The following is a 26,483-nucleotide window of genomic DNA, read 5'->3' as shown; positions in this document are numbered from 1 at the left end:
AGTTTTCGATTTATTCGCTATCGAAAGTGTTAGTTTCATATCGAAAAAATCAATGTTTTTAATAAGTTTTCTGCTAATAACTCCAAAAGTTTTCGTTTTATCAAAACTTTACTTAACAAAAATGTAGCTTTTGAAAAAATAAATAAAACCGTTTTTTAATTTTCTAGACCAATAGTAATCGAGCTATACTTTATTATATGTTAGCTCTTCTTCGTCAAATGCTAAATATTGTAGTTTCAAAGTCAAAAGACGGGAAAACTATGCATTTTTCGAAGATGACTTGTTGAAACTAATTTAAAGTATTTAAAAACATCTATCTCCAGAAATAGAAAAAAATCTCTAGCTCAAAAATTAACTGAATTATAATGAAAAGAATGTCAGTCCCTATTTTTTTCAGCGAAAAAGTGATCGGAAGCAACCGCCCTAATCACCACCCTAATTAAAATTAGTCATTGACCTTATCTGGTCTTCTTTATTTATGTATTATTAATAGGTTCTAGAAGTTTGACCGGCCTAGAATAATTGGTTTTTAAAAAAATGGAGTGAAAAGTGAATAACGAATTTTTGTAGTTTGGAAAAGAATGGCTTTTTCTTCAGAATAGAAAGATTGGCATCAGAGATGCGAAAAAATGTTTAATAATGAAATTGTAGCTTATTTGATTTCAAAGACCCTGGTTTTGCGAATATTTCGGTCATGTAGAAGGAGATCCTCGTCTGATAGTTTGATACGTTTGATTATAGAGGGCAAAATAAAAGGTAAACGAGATGTAGGAAGATGAACCTTCTGATTACGAAATCTAAGGGAGTGCTGGAGTGGTTTAGTCTGAGCTCTAACCAAATGTTTAGAGCTGCTGTAAGTAAAATAATAATTGCCATGTTGATATGCAACCGTTCATAGAAGATTGAACCTTATGATAAGAAGATACGAAAAATTGACAACAAATATTAATTTATTAGAATTTTATAAACATTTAACACAAACATTTTTTAGAATTTTATAATTTATTATTAACATTGTTTTTTTAACAATCATTTGATTTATTCAATTAATTATTGCCAATGTGATAATTAAATACGCCAATCATATATTGCGACAGAGACGCAACATATAGTGCGACGTGCCGCCTGGCACTCTTCTGATTTGTTTAAAGAGGACATTTTTGAAAAGGTACCCACAAAGAAACCGAACCATAAATTTATCATACGGGAACAACCTCACAACATGGACTATTTCGCTTCGCCCTTAACCCTTTCGAAGCCAACTTCAGACTCTCGAATTATAGGGCATGTTTTTGAAAAGCGAAACTCCCACACAATGCGATTGAAATGCCCTTCAATCAATAGCCCTTATTGTTTTATGCTGCGCCCTTATTGCGCCCTTTTAAGGCGCAATCTGTTTTAACCGAAAGGGAAAGTATATAATAAGGACCTATTGTTGTGCGTGGCATGTTCATTGTCAGAGATGATTTTCACGTTTGGAATATCGTTATCAGTCGAAAGACTGCGTGTCTTGAGAATCTTTCAAAGGCTTGCGAGGGGTGGTTTGATAGACGAGTAAGGAGATAGCATTGTGATATCGTTATTTTGCTAAGTGAAGTTTTTTGAGCGATTATTATGTCGGTGGAAGTTATTAGAGAGAAAAACTTTTAATTTTTTCCTTTAAAAGGTTGTTAGATTCGAATAAAAGACGTCAGGGAGTCAGTTTTTTTTTCGGGGGTTTTATAAGGGCTAAATGCTATAGTATTACGTTTATTAGTTTCTTTCTTTTATGTCTGTTTTTTAGATGTTTATGGTAATCACTAGAGGCCTGAATATATTATGTAAAATCCAGTTTTTGCATATCTGACATATTTTGCACAAATTTAATATTTTTACAAGAAATTGCATATATTCTGCATATTTTAAAACGTTTTTATACACTTCACTTGTTCTTTGTCACTATGTCCGGGAAATCATGTAATCCATATTAAACATACTTCCAGATTACCAGATAAGTACCTGAAATTTTCAGAATAGCTCAGAACTCGACAAAAATGCAATATTCAACAGCTTTCACATGGATGTATTAAGTTTTATTTTGAATTTTAAGCCAGTTTTAATGTAAATAATGCAATGACATTTAAATCGCGTTGTGAAGTACGTAAATCAATAGCGCATATGCGCTTCCTCATCAAGTATTAGTTGAAGAATTACAGAATATCGGTTTAAAGCTTATTTCTCCAATACCATTTCTGAAAATTAGCTCGACTCTTCCCAAATATAGTCACATATTGAGCTTTCGGAGGCAAGTTTATGTAAGCCCTATAACATCATCAATCCCAGATTCTATTCTAATAAATTTCGACCAAACACCTTACCGCATATGTTTGTCACAAGGTACACTCACCTGCTTTATTTGCAAAAATACAGGACATATATTATCCCAATGCAATAACAGTTCAGTAACGGAATCAACTCATATTTATCCCAACAATGAAGTACCAAACAGCTCCAACAAGTATATTACACAAGGTACCAAACACTCAGCAGTCATCAAGTTATCCATTATCAAATCCGAGCATATCACCTACACCTACAAATCTCCATGACCAAGAAATTACTAATATTCCTACTCATAGCAACACTTTTAATCAACCTCATTCAGCGGCAATACCGTTTTCACAAACTTCGGAAGCAATATCCTCCAATCTATCAGCACCTCTTCCATTAGATACTACTGCAGAAAACTCTAATAAAACTGATACATCACCACAATTTTCTGAAACAACCATTTCAACCAATCTTACAAACAAAACTTCAAGCTCGACTTCTGTCACTACCAATGAGTCTGCTCCAGTACTTCCAAATGTAATAAAGTCACAGCATCTAAGTGAAAACTCTAATAGCACTTGCGAAAACGCAAGTTCTTTCATAAAACGCAGTATTAGTGAGATCGATACGCCTCCTTCAGACTCAGCAATTTCATCACAACATCTGTTTGCAAAACCCAAATCCTCTAAACTAAAAAAACCGCGCTCATCTAAAGTCCCATCTACACGGAAAACTCTTGAAAATTTTATTGATAATCATACCCCACCATTCGTTTTAAATTACTACCAATATCCTTACTGATTGATAATGTCCAAGGCTCCCCCGACACTATTAGCGTCGTTAAAGAATATACAAGTGATATGGCTGGTTTACTCCATCTTTTACAAAGCAGCTATCAATATGCAAATGATAGATCTACAAAAACCAAGTTTACAAAACTTCAAAAGAAACTATACATTTATTTAGGAAAAGAGAGTTCTGACTTAGACAGTGACTCTTCTGTAGACAATTGTTCAGTATTATCTAACTCCGAAGCTGTTAACAACATTTAACTCGATACTTCAATGGAACATTGATGGATTTTTCCATCGTCTCCCTATGCTACAGCTTCTTTTATCTGAATATTCTCCAGATATTATTTGTCTACAGGAGACAAACTTAAAGACCAATCAGTTGTAAAATTCAAGACATTTCACTTGTTTCCGCAAAGACCGTACAGATGCAAGTCGTGCAAGCGGTGGTGTAGCAATAGCAATCGTTTCTTCAGACAACAATCTTCTTCTCCGTTTAACCCCAGCATGTAGCACATATTCACTGAACTCTACGCCATATACCGTGCTGTGAAACTTCTTAATGAGCTTACACTCACAAAAGCCCTGATCATAACAGATTCCCTTAGCTCTCTAAACTCATTAAAACACATTTTTTTGAAACATCCTTTTGAAAAGTTGCTAAAATACCAGCTGTCCCAAGCTCATGAACATGGAAGAAGCGTCCAATTTGTATGGGCTCGCTCACACGTCGGAATAACAGGAAATGAAGCAGCTGACAGGACTGCACGAGAGGCAATTTTAAGTGATTTTTCGGAGACGATAGACAAGTGTGTTTCTAGTGACTTAAAAGCATATTTTAAAAATAAAGTGTTGTGTTTGTGGCGAAATGAGTGATCTCAAAATAATTCTAAGGTGAAAAAAATCAAAATTAATGTGTCTCAGTGGATTCCATCGTCGCGCAATAGACTAGAACAAATTGTGGTTGCGCGTTTACGTCTAGGACATACCAGGTTAACGCACTCTTACCTTTTCACAAAGGATAATCCACCTATATGTGATCAGTGATCAGTGTAACGTCCGATTAACAGTGGATCACTTTTTAATAAGTTGTAGTAAATATGACCAAGAAAGACAGCGCTACAATATTCCAAACGCTCTACCAGATGCTCTAGGTCAAAACTGTTCCTATGACAATATAGTTAATTATCTAAGATCCATAAACATTTTGTACAATCTGTAGTTGTTTACTTTTGTTATTTATATTTTGTTCCGTCGTCGCTAATAAACTTTTGGTGGATGCTACTTTTTTTTCTAATAAAAAAAGAAGTTATTAGAGAGAAAAACTTTTAATTTTGTCCTTCAAATGGGTGTTAGACTCGAATAAAAGATGTTAGGGAGTCACTTTTGTTTATTTAATTACTTGTTCAAGATAATACATCATTTGTTCGGGGTTTTAATAAACTATAAGTGGTATTTGTTTATTAGTTTCTGTCTTAAATTTACTTTTTAGATATTTATGATAATCGCGCTTAAATAGGGATAACATTGCTTAAGTTATAAGGAAACTATGGTTTGGCTTACTGATTGGATTCAACGTGGTTTTGCCACTTGTAAACATCAATCAACTGCCATTCTTTTTATTTCGTTTTTCTCTGTAAACTTCATGTCCCTACTAACCACTTGTAAGTATCGTGTCTCACATAATCGAAGGGAATAAACATGCACCAATTATTTATTTATATTCGCAAATAACACTAGCCGAATCTAAGTGTTTGTTTGGGATATGCCTCAGGCAGATGTCTCTAAAAAGGTAGTTCTGCGCAAGGGAGAGAGAGAGGGTCGAAGGTTAAGGCACCTTGAATCGCCGCAAGAACAAATAGTTTGATATGTTGGATAGACTATAACTGAACAGATTTAACTGAAACCCTCAAGGTCACTTGCACCGCATCAACTAACGTCTGTCGTGTCTTCTCTTCGCCGTTGCAGATAAATGGGTTTTACTTCTTCTTCTCCTTCTTCATGCGACTAGGATTACTCCTGTTTGTCTGTCTCTTATTCTGTTTCAGTTGTTGTTGACTATACATTGTCTTTCCACCTTTTAGGCGGCCTTCCAAGCAACGGGTCTTCTGCTATACGGCTTGTTGTTTTTAAAGATGTTCGCTAATATATCTTAGTGGAGTCAATGAAGGTGAATATGAGCTATTACCTCCGATTTCGTTGAACCTCCATCGATTTGAATGAAAATTGGTGAGTGGTTAGAGGATATCTCAAGGAACAAAGGTGACATGGTGCCAACTTGCGCTTTCACCATGGGGGTGGATGCCACCCCTTCTCGGGGGTGAAAATTATTTTAATGAAAATAACAACATATTTCGATAGAGGAACAAATTCTAAGCAAAATTTATTATATAAAGTTATTAAAATAATTCAAAACTTTTTGAGTTATTAAAGATCAAAGATTTTAATTTTTCTTGAGAAAAATTCATGTTTTTCATCAATAACTCAAAAACTATAAGTTTTTACAAAAAAATTATTATTATCAAAATTGAAGCTAATAAAAAATGAAATAAACTCCTTGCTAAAAAAACCTTTTAGTGTTGTAATTGAATGTATATTTTTTTCGGCGAGTAATAAAATCTACGTATTCAAGCTGAAATAATGGGAAATAGTTATTTTCCTAACTAGTGCGGAAAGTGATACTTTCACGCACGAGACTGCCGTTGACCCGAACGACGCGATAGCGGAGTTCGGGCAAGCACTCGAGTGCGGGGAAGACACTTTCCGCATGAGTTAGGAACAATATTTTTTCTAGGGCCGTACGTTTGGAAAAAAACCACAAAAAATAGAGTTATATCAATTTTTATTTAGAAGTGAAAATACACAAATTAATTATTTGACAAGGTTGTCTAAACCAAACTTTCAATATAATGGGTTACCACGACGACGATATTGGTTTCCATGACGGCGATTCAAAACCATTGTAATTGTCTACTGATCTGACTTTTAAATATTATGTCAAAACAATTTTATTTCATCGAATTATCGCGATAATTTCATTAAAACATGAAAACAATAAGAAAAATTTGAAATAAATTAGTAAATAATATCTAAATATTAGTTTATTGCATTATTATAATATATTATAATGCCATATTACAAGGTATTTTACTTTCCCGCACGCCGTGTGGGAAAATTTACTTTCACGCACACCGTGCGGGAAAGTGCAACTTTCGGAAATGAAATGCGTGCGTGAGAGTAGCTCTTTTAGCACGGCCGTAGAAAGATAACATAAACTTATTTATAACATAAACTTATTAAACATTTGTCAAAGTACTTAATAATATCTATGAAATGAGCCCCCGAACATGTTCATAACATTAAAATTTATAGTCCAAAATTTTTTCAAAATTTATCTTTTAAAAATGTTTCCAAAAAATGTTACTGTTTTTTTTAATAACTCCGTTCATTTCTACGATCTCATTTTCATCTAAAAACAATTTGAAAATTAATTTCAAGTGCTATTTTACCACGTTGAGCTTAATCTTTTGAAACCCCTTACTTTTTTAAAAACAAAAGGTTAAATGGCCCCGGTTCCATGGTTTTCACAGCAAAATTTAAGATTTAAACGTTTCTATCTCGGTTATTTTTTACCCTATATAAAAAATAAAACAGATAAAGTATTTGTCACAGAAAAAACTAAAATTTTCTTATATATCATTTTTACGTGTATTGAGTATTTTTGGAGTTTTTATCAAAAGAATATGAAAATTACAATAATTTTAAAAATTATGATTTTTTTAAATTATATCTTTTTTTCAAAAATATGCATTTTGAACCGGTCAAAATTATTGAAATCATTACTTATGCTAATATAAAGAAGTTCTTGTAAGGATTATTATAAATTTTATTTTTTGTGGAAATCGCGTATGTTTGATTTTTCACTTTTTCCCAAAAAATTCCAAAGGGTTCTCTTACTTTCATCATAACTTGCTTAATTTTGATGCCATTAACTTTTTCTTATGCTCATTTGATAGGTATTCCAAAGTACTTTGACAAATGTTTAGCAGGTATATTTTATAGATTGCATAGTTTTCCCGTTATTTAAGCTTGAATACTTAGATTTGAGTACTCGTCGAAAAATACACATTCAATTGCCAATAACTCACTTTGAACTAATACTAGTTTAGTTCTTTAAGTGAGGAGTGTATTAAATTTTTTATTATCTTCAATTTCAGTAATATCTGGATATTACTGATATATTCTAATAATAATACTGGACCGCAGACGTTCGGATACAATTAGAGTCTCTTTGCAAAGACAATCACGTCGACTTTGCAAAGTAACAAGACACTTACTCAACATACACACTACACATGACACTAATACTCATGTTGTGACTGACTGAATGACATAAAGTCCATGCCATTATAAAAAAAAATTCAGTAATAATAACTTTTTTTCAAAAGCTTATAGTTTTTGAGTTATACGTGAAAACCGATTTAAAATATGCATCCATCCACAGGGTAAAAGCGCAAGTTAGCATCATGTCACCTTTGTTCCTTGAGGTATCCTCTAATTACTCACCAATTTTCATGAAAATCTATGGAGGTTCTACGAAATCGGAGGTGAAAACCTTCAGTGACTGCACTATCTGGCTCCATTCGGTTTACATGTTCGTTCCAGTTTTTCTTTCTTGTCTTTATCCACCTGTTAATATTTTGAATTTTGCATCGTTCTCGCATACTTCTGTTGCTTTGTCTGTCTCTTAATGATATGCCCGCTATTGATCCTAATACTTTCATTTTGATATTGTTGATTTGTTGTTTCGTCTTTCTTGTAACGGTCTTTGTCTCCGCAGCATTATCCGCTGCAGAAAGATAATTAACCTCATTGACAACATGCTGACCAACTTGCTGACGAGTAGACAGATGAAACTTAACAATGGTCTTCCACAGGGTTCTGTCCTTGCCCCTTTACTGTTCAGCCTCTATATTGCTGACATGCCTGAAACCGAATCTCGGAAGTTTGGATATGCTGACGACTGGACCCTTGCAACAAGCCACCAATCTTTAGAAACTACAGAAATCACTCTCACGAATGACTTATCCATCCTCAGCGAATAGGTACCTTAAGAAATGGAGACTACAGCCAAGTACTACAAAAACTGAAGTATCAGCTTTTCATCTAAACAACAAGTTGGCAAACAGGGAATTGCGGGTGTATTTTAATAACAAGCTGTTAAAACACAATAAATACCCGAAATAACTTGGGGTTACTCTAGACAGAACGCTCACATTCAGAGAACACCTGACGAAAACAGCAGCAAAATTGAAAACACGCAACAATATAATACAGAAACTCTGCGGCACTACATGGGGGTCCACAGCATCAACATTAAGATCCTCTGCTCTTGGGCTGATATATCCGGTGGCAGAATACTGTGCTCCAGTGTGGCTAAATAGCAGGCATACCCACCTGGTCGACACCCAACTAAACCGTACTATGTGTATGATAACAGGCACAATTAAGCCCACCCCTACAATGTGGCTACCTACCCTTAGTAATATAGCACCACCCAACCTACGCCGCGAACATGCATTGGTTAAAGAATATAACAAAATAATGGACAGTCGCCAGCTTCTAGTCCACAACGACATCCTCGATATTCTTGGAAACCGTCTCCGATCCAGGTTACCCCCTCTACAATATGCTCAAGCGCTGCAGCAATCCAACTTTAACTTAAATACCCGATGGAGAGAAGATTGGGAAAGTAGGACAGATCCGCATTACCATAGTCTACCGGACATCATAGGGAAACCTGGCGAATTTGAACGTCCCCGTAAGATTTGGGCAGCCCTTAATCGAATTCGAACAAACTGTGGAAGATGCGCCGACTCCCTCCACAGATGGGGTAAACTCCCCTCGCCTTCTTGTGACTGCGGCGCTGCAAGACAGACGATCAATCACATTGTTCAGGACTGCCCACGCAGAGCATACACAGGCGACCCTATAGACTTTGTAATGGCAACCGAAGGGTCAATCGAATATATAAAAAAATTGGACATCTGTTTGTGATGCATTGTATAATGCATAAATCTAAATATATTCTGTGATATACTTAAGCCATACGCTAAATAAAAAAATAAATCTCCGCTGCATATGTTAAGATAGGTCTTACTGTTGTCTTGTATATTTTTATTTTGCTTTCCGTGGTCAGATATTTTTGTTTCTCCATATGGTTTCTCGGAGACAACCACTTACTCTTGCCGCTTTTGTTTTACTGTGCATAACAATTATTATCCACACATAACCACAATAGGGCTTTTCATTAACAGTGATTTGTTTCGAGCTTCTGTCATGTGTCACATAATATTAATATATCTACGTCATACGTTATTATCATATATCAATGATACAAACCAAAGACGTATGTAGTAGATATATTAATATTATGTGACATATGACAGAAGCTCGAAACAAATGACAATCGATGAAAAGCCCTATTGACCGGTTTGAGGTCGTGAGCAGCTCATGCTTATAGCTGTCCATCCAATATTATTTTTAGTAGATATCTTTCTATTCTCTGTACTTGGCCTTACCAACTATGCTGCTTTCCCTTATTTTTCTGTAATGATGGTTGTTCTGTTCACCAGTTACTTACTACTACGAATATGATAACTGTGTGTTTTGTACTGATATAATCTATCATGATATTATTAGTGGAGTCACTGAAGGTGGATATGAGCTATTACCTCCGATTTCGTTGAACCTTTATCGATTTGCATAAAAATTGGTGAGTGGTTAGAGGATATCTCAAGGAACAAAGGTGATATGGTGTTAACTTGCGCTTTTACCCTGGGGGTGGATACCACCCCTTCTCGGGGGTGAAAATTATTTTATTAAAAATAACCCCATAATTCGATAGAGGGACAAATTTCTAGCAAAATTTTTTATATAAAGTTATTAAAATAAATCAAATCTTTTTGAGTTATTAAAGATCAAAGATTTTAATTTTTCTTTAGAAAAATGCATGTTTTTAACCAATTTTTCATTAATAAATCAAAAAGTGTAGGTTTTTACAAAAAAGTTATTATTATCAAAATTGAAGTTAATAAAAAATGAAATAAACTCCTTACTACAAAAACCTTTTAGTTTAGTGTTAACTTAAAGTGAGTGATAGGTAATTGAATGTATATTTTTTTCGGCGAGTAAAGAACCCTAAGTATTCAAGCTGAAATAACGGGAAATTGATACATTTTATAACATAAACTTATTAACATGTGTCAAAGTACTTAAAAATATCTATTAAATGAGCCCCCAAACATGTTGACAGCGTTAAAATTTATGCTCCAAAATATTTTCAAAATTTATCTTTTAAAATTTTTTTCCAAAAAATGTTATTATTTTTTTTAATACCTCCGTTCGTGTTTACGATATCAGGTTCATCTAAAAACTGTTTAAAATTTAATTCCAAGTGCTATTTAAGTACGTTGAATCTAATCTTTTAAACCCCTTAGTTTTTTAAAAATAAAACGTTAAATAACCCCGGTTGCATGGTTCCCACAGCAAAATTTAAGATTGAAACGTGTCTGTCTCGGTTATTTTTTACCCCATAGAAATAGTAAAACAGGTAAAATATTTGGCACAGAAAAAACTAAAATTTTGTTTTATATAATTTTTTACGTATATTGAGTATTTTTATAGTTATTATCAAAAGAATATGAGAATTACAATACTTTTAAAAATTATGATTTCTTTAAACTATATCTTTTTTCAAAAATACGCATTCTAAACCCGTCAAAATTATCGAAAATATTTTTTATGCTAATATAAATAAGTTCGTGTAAGGATTACTATAAATTTAAATTTTTGTGGAAATGGCCAATGTTTTATTTTTCACTTTCTCCTAAAAAATTCGAAACGGTTCTTTTATTTTCATTATAACTTGCTTAATTTTGACGCTATTACCTTGTTCTGAAGCTCATTTGATAGGTATTCCGAAGTACTTTGGCAAATGTTTAGCAGGAATATTTTATACATTGCATCGTTTTCCCGTTATTTAAGCTTGAATACTTAGATTTTAGTACACGTCGAAAAAAATATACAATCAATTGCCAATAACTCACCTTGAACTAACATTAGTTTAGTTCTTTATGTAAGGAATGTATTAAATTTTTTATTATCTTCAATTTTAGTAATAATAACTTTTTTGTAAAAGCTTATAGTTTTTTATTTATACGTGAAAAACCGATTTAAAACATGCATTGTTTTACGAAAAAATAAAATATTTGGTCTTTAATAACTCAAAAAGTGTTGATTTATTTTAATAACTTTATATAACAAATTTTGCTTATAATTTGTCCCTCTATCGGCATATGGTATAATTTTTAATAAAATAATTTTCACCCACGAGAAGGGGTGGCATCCACCTCTAGGGTAAAAGCGCAAGTTGGCATCATGTCATCTTTGTTTCTTGAGGTTTCCTCTAATTACTCACCAATTTTCATGAAAATCGATTGAGGTTCAACGAAATCGGAGGTGAAAACCTTCAGTGACTGCACCATATTTGTTTTTCTAAATTATATATTTTTTAGTTTACTCTATTTTTCATGCATCTGTAGAAACTTTTTATATTCATTCAAAATTTAAAAAAATCAACCAATTTCATGAAAATTTGTAGAGAACTTTTGTAAAACAGATAGATTTGTTGCATTAAATACAATTATCCGTTAAACGCGCTTGTCAGCTCAATAAGCGAAACAAGATTGATTAAAATTCTGCCGAAAAATTGTTCAATTTTCAACAAATTTTTGCAAAAGGTGCACCCGTCAATAGGAGTAACGCATATCGACGTTTTAATATATTTCCTGAATTTTTAATATGAAAACACTCATGGACGTACCTGATTTTTTTAATTTTCTAAAGGAAATTTATTTGCAATTTCCAGTGGAAACCGCTATTTACATAGATTTATATAAAATGTTGTATCACAAATACAAATTTAAATGTTGCAGAATGACTACTTACAAATAACGAGCGATCCACAATTATTGGGATCAAAGCTACCTGTGCAAAAAATTACGTATGTCTTGCTTTAATCTGAAAATCCGCCGCAGTGTGACGTCACGCCCAACTGCGGCTATCTTCAGTGTTGTTATGATCTCTTTCCAAACAAATAGTAAAGATTGAAAACACGTTGAAAAGATACACGCTTTTGTTCATGCGTGAAAACCATATTTATTAATAATAATTTTGTTTATTAAAACTTGAAAAGTCAATGCTGATGTACGTACACTGACAAGTATCTGTCACTGTCAAAGTTGACGTAAACTGGAAAGTATATCTGAATTAATAATAGACATGCACTGTATAGCTATTTCTGTCGTTCAGAGCCACCTATGGTGACAATAATTTTGGATCACACGTTATCTACGTGTGTAGTCCGATAAGTAGTTAAGTACTTAGCCTCTCTGCCCGATGGAATTTTCTGGAGATTCTATTCTTATGCATGCGGACCACGTGCCCTGCCCACCGTAATCTCTGCAGCCTAGTGTATTGCGATAGTGTTGGTTCGCTATACAGGGTGTTTCATTGGAAAAGTAACATACCTCAACTGTAGAAAGAGGACACTTAGGCGGTCTCAAAAATACCATACTTAATAATATCACAACGACAAATTCCTGTACTGGCTGTATACCATAAATCACAAAAAATAAAAACCTTATTTTGTAAAAGGTATATGTATTTAAAATCCCTAAAAAGGGCTGTATCACAACAAAACGTTTTCGGAATCAATATTCCATCATCCGTGTTATCACAGGTTTACATGCTTTAAGCCACCAAAATGTATGGGTAAAAACCCTTAAATTGATTTTAAACAGTTGGGGTTACATTATATTATGTAATTTTGAAGGATGTTAAAAATATTTCCAGATTAACCCCTGGCATCACATGACATCAGCCATACTGGTTGGAAAATTGTAGGTAGAACCTTACATGGCAGAGTTTACGTGACAACACCTAAACTGTTTAGGTGACGACACCATTTTAAATACATATACCTTTTACAAAATAAGGTTTTTATTTTTTTTACCATACTTAAAGTGTCTTACTTCATTAATAACAAAGATACTGGGTGTTTTATCTCTTTTCCCATTTTCTTATTTGCTTCATACCTTTTCATAAATTTTTAATCACACTGTATATTTATTTTATATTTGGCACGCAAATATTGTTTAAGATGTACAATCAATTAATTTATTTATAATTATAAAAAATCCGGGTCCGGATTAAAAAATATTGGAAAAATGTTCCGGCCCAGAAACAACACCCTGTGCATTAAATTTTTTTAAAATGGAATTTGCATTTATAAAGAGGATGAAAAACTAAATTTAGTGGTATACTTTGAATTTTCGGCAAAACCATTTTTCTGGTAAAATTTTTAATTTGAATTATGAAATTATGTGAATTGCGAGAGCTTGAAGTAGAAAAAACATTGAAATACGATTTAAAACTTGTTAACCACACCGTATATTTATTTTATAATTAACACGCGAATATTCTTTAAGGTGTCCAATCAAAAAAAATCCAGGGCCGGATTAAAAATTATTGGAAAAAGGTTCCGGCACAAAAAAACACCCTGTATATTAATTTTTTTTTAAATGGATTTTTTATTTGAAAAGAGGATGAAAAACTAAATTTAGCGGTACACTTTGAATTTTCAGCAAAATAATTTTTCTGGTAAAATTTTGAATTTGAATTCGGAAATTGCGAAGATGGCTACAAATAATTCATAACAAATATCCACCTTTAAGAGGAAACAGTAGCGATCAACAGGTAGCGAAAACGCGTTCCAAGATTGCGGATGTAATTTTGAATATTTTTTCGAGATATTTGGCACACGTATTCGTAATATAATAAAGAATGGCGGTACAGAGCCCAATTTGAAAAATATATTAATATGTGGATATTACTCTGTAATTAACTACAATATTAAAAAAACGAGCCTGTACCGCCATTAAGAAGAACAAAAAAATACACTTTCTTCAAATAAACTTTTTTATCCGATGCCTAGATTTTGTGTCATTTTGGAACTACTAATGAAATAAAAAATTTTAGTAGTTCCAAAATGACACAAAATCTAGGCATCGGATAAAAAAGTTTATTTGAAGAAAGTGTATTTTTTTGTTCTTCTTAATGGCGGTACAGGCTCGTTTTTTTAATATTGTATTTAACTACAGAGTAATTTCCACATATTAATCTATTTTTCAAATTGGGCTCTGTACCGCCATTCTTTATTATATTACGAATACGTGTGCCAAATATCACGAAAAAATATTCAAAATTACAGCCGCAATCTTGGAACGCGTTTTGGCTACCTGTTGATCGCTACTGTATCACCTTAATTAGTGAATAAATAATAAAGAGCCCATAAAAAATACATAACTTTTATCAACGAACTATCTTAAAAATAGAAAAATACAGAAAAAATTTGCTGAAAAATAACTTATCAAAACTATAGTAATAATTGTTTAAAATAGTCATCACCTTGTCAAAGGCAAAGTTTTGCTTTTTTTGTTATTTGTCTGACTGGGTTATTCTTCATTTCTTGAGGTTATTCTTCATCATGTTGAAAGTATATTCCACCTGTATTGATATTTTCACCATCTAGATAATCTAGAAGTACTGATAAAATATGTTCTGAAAAATCTAAATACACGTCACTGATTAGGATGGGAGATAAAATATGGTCCTATTAATTTGTTATCAAATACCTATTCCACACCATTTTAATTTTTTTCGAAGTCCGAAGTACTCGTCACTACACACTCGTTCAACTTTGCGAGGAACACATTCAAGCGGTGCGACACCGACTTCGATTCCTTTGACTCGGTCGCAAAAACCGCCACAGAATGGAAGTAGACCGAGGCTAAGCGAAGTCGCATGAGGTGCCTGTCTACACTCTCGTACTCGCTGAACTTCGATCGACTTCGCGAGCAGTATAGTGAGCGTTTTAGATGTCTACAAACCCACAACATTTCAAGTTGAAGCGTGTTTTTACCGAAAAAACAAACATTTAAACAAAACTTTGTTAAAGGAGAATATTTATTTTGGATATTTGTGTTCAAGAATTTGATCCGTGCACTATATCTGCTTGAGTTTTCAATGAGGTGGTGCGCTCTTATAAGAAATGAGTAATATAACGTCAGAACAAGCAGCCCAAATTGTAGGTTTAATTGGAGATGGAAGGTCGCAGCATTATTTTGCTGATGTTATGGGAATACACTAATCCAGTGTTTCAAGAGCTTTAAGAAGGTATAGAGTAAGTGGAGGATACACAAAAAGATCAGTTCCAGGACCTCCCAGCTGCACGAACCCCGCAGATGAACGTTATTTACATATGTGCCCCTTGCGTACACAGCATGTTACAGCTAGACAACAACTGCGGAATGATCTTTCCACAGCCCGTAATGTTCGATAGACGACTATTTTAACATTTTGCTAAAAATTAAAAAATATTTTTAAACTTTTTTTCTGTTTCAAAAATTATGCGATACTTTTAGTGATTAGTGTATGTCGATATCCCCTTTTCCCACCCTAAAAAAGCGCCTCTGCGGCAATATCTAAACGCTAACGGCTAGGCTTGTTTCCACCATTCGCGGTCGAATGTCCATTAGTCATTTTAATTGTATGTGTCACTGAAATACGTTTAATTCGTTTTATTAGTTGTAAATTAATGATTTTACAAAAACGCTAATGTTAATCATTAATTTTAGATGCCGAAAAACCGAATGCATTAACGGCGAGTGGTAAATATTTAACAACATTCGGACCGATTGTCAACGGTATCAATATTTGTGACTGTACATACGTTTATCTCTGTCCCCTTTTAGTCACGATTCAGTATATGAAACCATAAATCGTATACGATCAATGTAAAATTATTAAACATAATATGCGAAATTATTAAAATAATTTCAGTGTTCTATGGACTGTATTATAGGTGTGGTTCAAAGGAATTGAGAGAGTTAATTATATTATACAGACAATATCTAATTAACTTTAAAAAATCTCAATATAGTGACCACCACGATCTCCAGATCTTACACTACTTGATTATTTCCTATGGAGTTACTTAAAATCAAAAGTTGACATCTATTTATTGTATCTTTCACTGAAATATGTTTAATTCGTTTTATTAGTTGTAAATTAACGATTTTACAAAAACGCTAATGTTAATCATTAATTTTAGATGCCGAAAAACCGAATGCATTAACGGCGAGTGGTAAATATTTAACAACATTCGAACCGATTGTCAACGGTATCAATATTTGTGACTGTACATACGTTTATCTCTGTCCCCTTTTAGTCACGATTCAGTATATGAAACCATAAATCGTATACGATCAATGTACAATTATTATACATAATATGCGAAATTATTAAAATAATTTCAGTGTTCTGTGGACTGTAATATAGGTGTGGTTTAAAGGAACTGAGAGAGGTAATTATATTATACAGACAATATTTAATTAATTTAATAAAAAGTATTAATAGAGTGACCCCCAAGATATCCAGATCTTACACTACTTGATTTTTCCTATGGGGTTACTTAAAATCAAAAGTTTACATCGATTTACAACGTACATTGTATAAATGAGTGGACACTAGATAGAAAAACAAAAGAATGGAATAATTATAATATAAGCAGAATGGAAGAGACACGTGTGGTCAAAATAGCAAGAGATAATTCACCTATCGGCAGAAGAAGTAACGACCGACCGCGCATCATCATCTCATTGTATTGATTTGCGTGTAAAGATTAAATGCTTTGTGGAAATGCTTACAATGAGTGTCCCCGTTTAGGATTTTGTCCTCTTCAGGGTTTGTGGTGAATGTATTGTGATGGATCGTAAAAGCAAACAGTCCGAAAAACGCACTGGGGCAAGTGTGGTGTTCCTGGTGTTCCTGGGTTATGCCGGACGGTGGTGTCCAGAAGGCCAAAAGACAACAGAGAAGAAAGTTTGATGGAGTTGATGTTATTTCCATTGACATTTACGTGTACTGTCCGTGCTTTGCTCTCGACCAATCTCCCTAGAAACCATTGTACAACGACAGGCAGGCCTGCGTCCCTCGTCGGCGATCAGGAGATGGCTTTGAGCGCGGCGTGGACAGTGAGGGTGGATAGTTTGTGGATTTCGTTTGAGGGATATCTCCAGTGCTCGTAGTTGCATCTACGCAAGATTCTCCGTTCCACTCGCAACAACCTCTCTTTCTGTGCTCTAGCGCATAGAGAGTAGAGGCATGATTTGTACTCAATGACGGGTCGAATATACGTCTTGTAAGTGTGTAAGAGAGTCTTCTTGTGTGTCTTGCCAATACGTCCTCAGAGAGCATTAAGTCCGGCTCTGTTCCTTACCCTATCTAAAGTTGCCTTTAGGTCTGCGTCCCAGTTAGGAGTCCTGCTAAACAGTACTCCTAAGTAGGTTGCAGTAGGGCTGAGAACGAGCCTTTCTCCCATCAATCTCAGTGGGTACCGGTCGTCTTCATTTCTTATGATTTTTGCTGACACAGAAGGGGCGCGAAACACAATTGTTGTTGTTTTGTTCGCGTTCAGCGTGACTCTCCACTTACAACACCAATCCCCGACCGCGTCCAACAGAGCCTGGGTTCTTCTGTGGATGAGTAATGGGTTGTATCGAGAAGTTGTCGTGAGTAGAGCCGTGTCGTCTGCATAGAGAAACAGCCGAGTGCCTGGGATATTTTGGTTTGTGATGTCACTCTTGTAGATAATGTACAGCAGTGGTGCTAGGACTGAACCCTGGGGAACTCCAGCTTGTGGAGTGAAGGGGGTAGACTTTTGATCGCATATTTTCACTCTGACAGTTCGGTTGTGGAGGTATGAGTGTAAAATTTTGGTAAATTGTAATGGTAGCCCGATGTCCAGAAGCTTCCGAACAAGTTCGTCGTGCCAAACCTGATCGAAAGCTTTCTGCACATCCAGGAATGTGGTTATGGCGAATGAACCCTCGTTGATGGTTTGAGTAACTTTAGTTGTGAAATCTATTAATGCATGTTTAGTAGATTTACCAGACTGGAATCCATATTGAAATTTTGCGACCGCGCATAAGATTAAGTGATATAATAACCTTCCATAGCATAGAGGTATCCAGTGATCCAAAATGATTGTCATCATAATGGGCTCTGAGGGACAGAGATAGCTATACAGCGCATGTCTATCATTAATTCAGATATACTTGTCAGTTTATGTCAACTTTGGCTATGTTCAGATAATACTTGTCAGTTTACTTCAACTTTGACTTTTCAAGTTTTAGTTAACAAAAGAAGTATCATAAAAAATGGTTTTCACGGACGAACAAAAGCGATATTTATGTTAGTCAAGGCATTGAAGCACAAAAAAAGGCCTTACTGTCGATTTTTGGCGCAGTAAGACGGATTTTAATGCAGTTTGGTGCGTTAGATTCGTGAGAATGTCAGGAAATTTTGTGAACTAATGTAATGAATAAGAAATCTGAAATTGCATTTGTGCATAAGAAAAATGCATTTCGAAAGTGCATTTTGAAATAGGCAATTATTATAAATTTGCAACTCGGTAAATAGTGGGAAAAATTGACTCAATTTTCCTACTCGGGGGGTTTTTGGGGTCGCTGAAAACAAATATGAGATCGGCGAGAGTGTGCAAACTACCTTGTGCCTGCAGCAGGTGTAATAAACGTCTTCCTCTGGACTATTATGATAATTTGTTAAATAATTATCCCAAACTTGTTACTCGGGGGTCTTTGGGGTCACTGAAAATAAATATCGCAACGACTAAATTCTAATTTCATATAAAAAAACATGATTACTTTGTTCAGGATCTCCATTTTTTTTTTAAATTTGGCTCTTAAAATTATGTTGGCAGTATTGATACATTCTTGACTAATTTCATGTAGGATTTATTGTCTTTTTTTCTTATTTTGTTTTCCTGTTATTTATAATTTAATATTATTTATAATAATTGCCTATTTCAAAATGCACTTTTTAAATGCATTTTTCTTATGCACAAATGCCCTTTGAGATTTCTTATTTATTACATTAGTTCACAAAATTTCCTGACATTCTCACAAATCCAACGTACCAATCCGCATGAAAATCCGTCTTACTGCAAAAAAATCGACACTTCAATCCTTCAACGCCTCGACTATGTGCTAGAAATGTACTTTATAGGTCTGGATCCCGCGTATGAAAAAAAAGTTGATTAATAGCAAGCTGAAAATTTGATAATAGCTTAAGGGTGTCTAGTCGGATAAACTTTGATATATGCCAACACTGGAACAGGGGCAGTTTTAACTGTGGAACATGTTAAAAATTTGGAACGGTCACATCACGAAAACGGCACATTTATTTTGTCCGACAGAACAGACTTAAACTCTCCGAACAGAGATTAAACTCTCATGTAAAAATCAGACTGCTATTTATCACCTGTCATAATTCCTGTCATTTGAAATATTCTACATGTTCCACTCGTTAAAACGCCCATTTGGTGATAAATAGCAGTCTGATTTTTGCATGAAAGTTTAATCTCTGTTCGGAGAGTTTAAGTCTGTTCTGTCGGACAAAATACATGTGCCGTTTTCGTGGTGTGTCCGTTCGAAATTTTTAACCTGTTCCACAGTTAAAACTGCCCCTGTTTCAGTGTTCGCATATATCAAAGTTTATCCGACTAGACACCCTTAAGCTATTAACAAATTTTCAGCTTGCTCTTAATCAACTTTTTTTTCATACGCGGGATCCAGACCTATTAGAAATGACCAAATAATTAACGTAGAATGGGTTTACTTCAATCAAGATGCTTTTGAAGATAAAGATTGAAGATTTTGTTAAATAATTTCCCAATGTTGCGGTTCCTTATAACGTCTTTTGCAGAACTATTCGTCGCGTTGTAGATGTTTTTAGAGAAACGGGAAACGTATCTCACAAGCCAGGTTTGTTTCGACAAAGAATACAGAATCAGAATGATCATCGTGGGTCCTAAACAATGTTAGGCTCGATGAGAAGAATAGATACGTTATGTAGAGATGTTGGTGGTGGACATCATCTTCTTTGATTTTATTTATTATTGTTACTTATTTGGTTCATTTTTTTTTATTTTTGAAAAAAGTTCTGTGTTGAAGGTTTTGGCTTATTTTTTATGTTTTACAATGTTAATCAAAATTAATTTATAAAACAATGATACAAATTCAGATTAAAACAAGACATACGTAATTTTTTGCTTGGATAGCTTTTAGACTGGGAGATATTATACAGAAGTTCAGCCACGATTTTCTAAGTCCTGCCTTTTTCCATACTGGAAGGGTAGACGATGTACTTACAATCTGTGGAAACATCCACAAATTTCCTGTGACATTTTCCTGTAAAAATGAGATTTTCCCAAAAAATAAAAATAGGGTTTTGCGATGAATTTCTAAGTCCTGCCATATCCGTAGATAGACAGGATACTATCGATTTTATGAAGAAAATTTTTTGGGCAGGAGGGTTGCAAACGGGGTAACGGAGTATATATGTATACAAACATGTAAGGAAAATAATGAAATTTTCATGATTTTCTAGGTCCTGCCAACTAAATAAACTAAACATATTTATTTCAAAATGCTCAAAAAAAATATTGGCATGACGTCTCCTAATGTTTAAGTATACTTGTCCCTTGGAAAATTCTGCGGAAAATTTTCACCCTGATTCCGTGATTTTCTTAGTCCTGCCTTGAAGAAGTTATAATACTTAAATACAATCAATAACTTTTCGGTACTCGGCAGGAAGGTTAAATGGTTCTTGTAAGCCGGCAGGAGTCCTAGATTTGTAAGAAAATTCGTGAAAAAGTCAACGATTTTCTGAGTCATGCCATTTTGCACATGTTTCAAGAATCTTAATATAAGTCTATTTGCAAAGAGGCAGGATGGTTTTATGGTTATTTTGTATACAGGGTGGGGCATTAGTGTGACAAAGTCCAATTACTCGTTTGTCGTAAGATATACGAAAAAAGTTATTTAGGTAAAATATGGGCCACAGATAGGACTATGATTTAACAGTATTTTCTAATATACAGGGCTACCCGTTTTGACAGGGTGACACAAATTTTTGTTTTTTTAAATGGAATACCCTGTATATTTTTACATTTTTGGATTCTACTCGATGTTCTCTTTAATAAAATATAGTGTTTTGAAATATTATACGAGGTAGTTTAAAATATAATTACGTTTTTTTGTTAATTTTGTAGGAGCATTCACACCCTATACATATTGTTAGTGGTTTGATATCCAAACTTCTATTAATTTATGTTTAAACGAGTTTTAATATAGTCTACTATTGTCAGTTATTAATAGTATACCAAAATGTTTAATTTTAGTATACGGGGTTGGTTGAAACTCGGAATGAGTATTTTCTGAGTTTTCTTAAATAGGACACCCTGTATTTTAGTATTATAATAAAATAATATTTTATGGTACATTTTTATTTGTTAAGCATTTTCTATACCATATTTATATACTAATTTCGGCAGTAAAGTGATACAGACAAATTACTCAGGTGGTTTTTGGGGTTTCTGAACAAGAATGTCACATTAGAACAGATCTTTACCTAGTGCTCGGGGTGACTGATATACACGCCATATTCTTAAATTTCGAGGCTTTCAGACACTAAAGTGATGCAAGTAGATTACTCGAGGAGTTTTGTGGTTGCTGAAGATGAATACGCCATCAGAATCGACCTCCAAAAACCCTCTAAATTCGAGATCAGTCACCCTGGGCACCAGGTGCTCCGAGGGTCGGTTGTAATGTCATATTCGTGTTTGGCCATCCCAAAAACCCTCGAATAATCTGTTTGCTTTAATTTGCAGATGACGTGCCTTAGCAGCAACTCTGGGCACTAGGTGATTCGGAGGTCGGTTCTGCTTGCGTATTCGTAACTCCATAAACCTCCAAATAAAAAAATTTTGCCCTTAATACACTGATTTTGACAGGTTTATGTACTTTTGGATGCATGTTATGCCCTAAAATGCAATTTACACCCATTTTTATATTGTACACCTTTTCCTGATGTTATCCTGAACACAATGCAAAAAGTTGCAAGTAGATAGGTGCTGTATTTAAAAATCGATTTATTCTGGTGTTGTTAGTGTTAGGACATTTTGCTATTAAATATAGGAAACAATATCAGGACAATATCTACAATCCTACAATATCAGGAAAACCAGTTGAGCGCGGCAACTTAGCGCCTGTTACATGCGTGTGTATATTGTGGGAAGTAAGAAGGCGGCATAAAATTGCTATGCAACAAAAATATATTGATAACAAAAAACAACGTTTCATGAAAATAATAAACAAATCTTAAAGTCCGCCTACCAATGAAACAAATGTGATTCATGCTCATAAAACATTTTTATTTTCGGAGAGTCGCATAAATGGCCGGACGTCTATTTGTTTAGCAGTGTTTTATTTCCATGAAACGTGATTTACGTTTCATGTTTCTTTGATGTGCGGCCTGCCTAAGGGAGCTAAAGCTCTTTACAGATGGCGCATTGTAATTAGTTTTTTATATCTCCAGAACGCTTCCATTTCGAAAGACAAAAACTAGTCCGCCTTTTTTTCTTCCAGAGATAAATCGATTCCATCAATTGCGAATCTCTAGTACCAGTCATAGGAATCTTTTTTGTCTTTCCGTTTTAGGTATTTTTGACACTACATAGATTATTAAATTGTGAGGTATTCTATTACTAAAAGGTACTCATGCTTTAAGTCAGTAGGATGCAGGGTTTTCTGGAAAAATCCATTTTAAAATTTTTCGTTTGTTGAATTTGAAAAAAATTTTAAAAAATAAAAAAAAACGGTGTATTTGCCGACTCAAAGCAAGAGTAACTTTTAGTACTAGAATACCTCATAATTTAATACTCTACTCTCAAAAATGTCTAAAAATTTAAAGACCAATAAGTTATGAGATAAAATATCCCTTGATCTACCCAAGATGGATGCCTATGACCAGTACTAGAAATTCACAATTGATAAAACCGATTCATCTCTGGAAGAGAAATAAACGTAGCAGTTTTCGTTTTCCTAAATAGAATTTTTCTAAATTCTTTTAAACTTAAAAAACCAAAAAACGAAAAATTTTTCAAATCGATTTTTCTAGAAAACTGCGTATTCTTCTGAGTTAAAGCAAAAATACCTTTTAGTACAAAACTATCCCAGAATTTAATAATACAGTGTCAGAAATGCTTAAAAGTTAGACAGAAAAGTATTCGATAAAATATCCGTTTCCATACCCAAAACGGACCCCTATGACCGGTACTAAAAATTGACAATTGATAATTGACATTTGACAATTGACCTCTGAAAGATCAATAAGTGTACCAGTTTTCGTTTTTCCAAATAAAATCATTCTGGAGCTATTTTAAAGAAACTAATTACAAGACTTCGATATGCTTCTTCTAGACGAAGCATATCGAAGTAGAGGTCGTCCGCCAACCAGATGGTCTGATGACATCAAACGGATCGACAGAAAATTGATGCAGACAGCACAGGACAGAAATGCATGGAGAAGACTGGGGGAGACCTATATCCAGCAGTGGATAAATCCGGGTTAAATTATGACGATGATGAATTACAAGATGCCATCTTTAAAGAGCTCTAGCTTTCTACGGAAGCATTTTTGAACTAGGTGAATTGAATTAAATTTTCTTAAAATTATCTGAGGAATCTCCGGTTTTCGTTTGTTATGAGAGTTTCTGGACACCGTGTATAATATAATGGGTAGGTAAATCCCCTACTATAACCAATAAATTGTAAAATTTATTTATTTACTTTTATTGCGTTTACTTAGATAAAAATATGATCTATTCACTTAAAATAAAGATGTTACAGTTTGCTATTAGATTTGAAAAGTGTGTAAAAATTCCAAGACATTATTCAGGAAAATAATATTTAATAGGATACGATTGTTTTAATGATATACAAATTAATTTTTTGTATTATTCATCTTTGCGGTTATCCTGCCAAGTTTTAAACGGTTTTAGATTAGTGTTTTTTAAGCATACTCGACATGGCATGACTCAGAAAACTGTGGTGATATGAATATGTTTGTATTACACCCTGAAATAATTTTACAGACACACAATTTAATTTTTTTATACGAAATAACTATACAACCATCCTGCCTCTTTGATAATAGATTTATATTAACCTTCTTGAGATATGTGCGAAATGGCATGACTTAGAAAATCGTGTAATTTTCCACGAATTTTCTTACACATTTTTTAACTATATATAGTAAAAAAGGTGTAACTAAACATCCTGCCATTTTGAATAATGTCTACTGAAATTATTTATTTTATAACAAAATTTATTTTATGACTTAGAAAATCACGGAACCAGAGTGAAAATTTTATACAGAATTTTCCAAGAAACAAGTGAAGTTAAACATTAGGTGACGTCATGCCAACAATTTTTTTGGTCATTTTGAAATAAATATGATTAATTTATTAAGTTGGCAGGACTTAGAAAATTATGAAAATTTCATTATTTTCATTACATATTTGTATATCTGTATACTCCCTTAGTCCTTTTTCAACCGTCCTGCCCAAAAAATTTTCTTCATAAAATAGATAGTATCCTGTTATTCTATGGATATGGCAGGACTTAAAAATTCATCGCAAAAACCAGTGGATTTTTCCAAAAATTGTAACTACCTTCTCTAGTGGTTAAACTTCTGTTAATATCTCCCGGTTTATTTGAGGAAATATATTGTGGATCACTCGTTATCAATCCGCTAATGAACAAGCATAATTGCTTATAAAGTGAAGGTAAAGAAGAAGAAGAATATTTTTAAGAAATAAAACTTAAATCTACAGACAAATTAAGCACATTACATTAATAGTTAATTATTGTAACACTTAATAAAAATTGTTCATGGCTTCGCATTCTCCTAAATTTACCCTACGGCCCAACTGCTCTTCTACACCGGTTTCTATCCATCATGTCCGAGCGCCGGGATCGATTCCGGGTACAAGGAGAGAACACGATGTCCAGGAGGATGACCGATTATTCATAACACCAGTAAACACTTGATTAATTGCGTCTCTGGACGTTTCTGAAACGTCGCAGACATTGTGAAATGCGTTCTCGAGGGCTCTTAGCTCGATATTAAGTTAATATAATCTCCTGCTAAGAGGTTTGATATATAATTATTTATAATAAAGTGGCGCAGTTTGGTAGGATTAGGCTATAAATCTATTCTAAAACTCGTTTTTAGAGTATCAGGTGTTTAATGACCTATCATATTGAAATAAACTACTAAACATAACAAATTATTGATCTACATCTTTGATTTTTTGTTTCTTTGTAGATATCTTGGATTTTTTAAGCCAGTAGAATTTTTTCCTTGCACATTTTTTCCTGTTTCTGTTTTCCCTTAAGAGCGTAGAAGCAAAAATTCATCTCCAATGCTTTTTAAATTCATTCATTTTTTTTCGAGTCCTGAGAAAGCTAATAAATATTTATGAAAAATTTAAGGTACTAGTACACTTAAGAAGACCAAAAATAAGCATTTTTTCAAGATTTTTTTCCTCAGAGCCTTTATTAAAAATGAACATAAAACTTTTTACAAATTAATTTCTAACTCTTGGAGAATACAAAAAATATTTTTTTTTCATTTATCTGCGGACACTAATATTGTAGAGAGCGCCAAAGTCGAGGCTTCGAAAAAAAAGAAGTTCCGATGGCGGACAGTTAACCTCAGGATTGGGATCTCTGAAACAAAAAAATCGTACGGCATTTGAAAAAGGAAGGTTTCTTACGTGACAATTTACCACCGTTAGTGAAAATTAAAAAAAAAGATTTTACGGAAATTTGAAAATATTTTGTAAAAAAATCGCCCGTTTTCCTTCAGTTTTTCATGGTTAAAAATATTTATTTTTTATTTGTTCATCAAATTGTGGTAAATTGTCACGTAAAAAACCTTCCTTTTTCAAATGCAGTACGATTTTTTTGTTTCGGATATCCCAATCCTGAGATTAACTGTCAGCCATCATTTTTCGAGACCTCGACTTTTGCTCCCTCTTCAATATTAGTATACATGCATAAAAATGGAAATAGATATATTTTTTGTACTCTCTAAGAGTTAGATATTAATATGTAAAAAGGTATATGTTCATTTTTAATAAAGGTTCTGAGAAAAAAATTCTTGAAAAAAATGATTATTTTTGGTCTTCTAAACGTAGAATGAGGGATTACATTATTACAGACGGCAGAAAAATTCCTTAGAATAAACGAAAAGGTTCTTTTGAATAAGATATTTGAAATTAAAAGTCACACTAAATTTTCTTTTTTTTAATCCCTGTAACTTATTAAAATA

Source organism: Diabrotica virgifera, chromosome 9 (assembly GCF_917563875.1).
Source record: "Diabrotica virgifera virgifera chromosome 9, PGI_DIABVI_V3a".
NCBI classification, from domain to species: Eukaryota; Metazoa; Arthropoda; class Insecta; order Coleoptera; family Chrysomelidae; genus Diabrotica; species Diabrotica virgifera.
Note: the sequence above shows the minus strand (reverse complement) of the source record.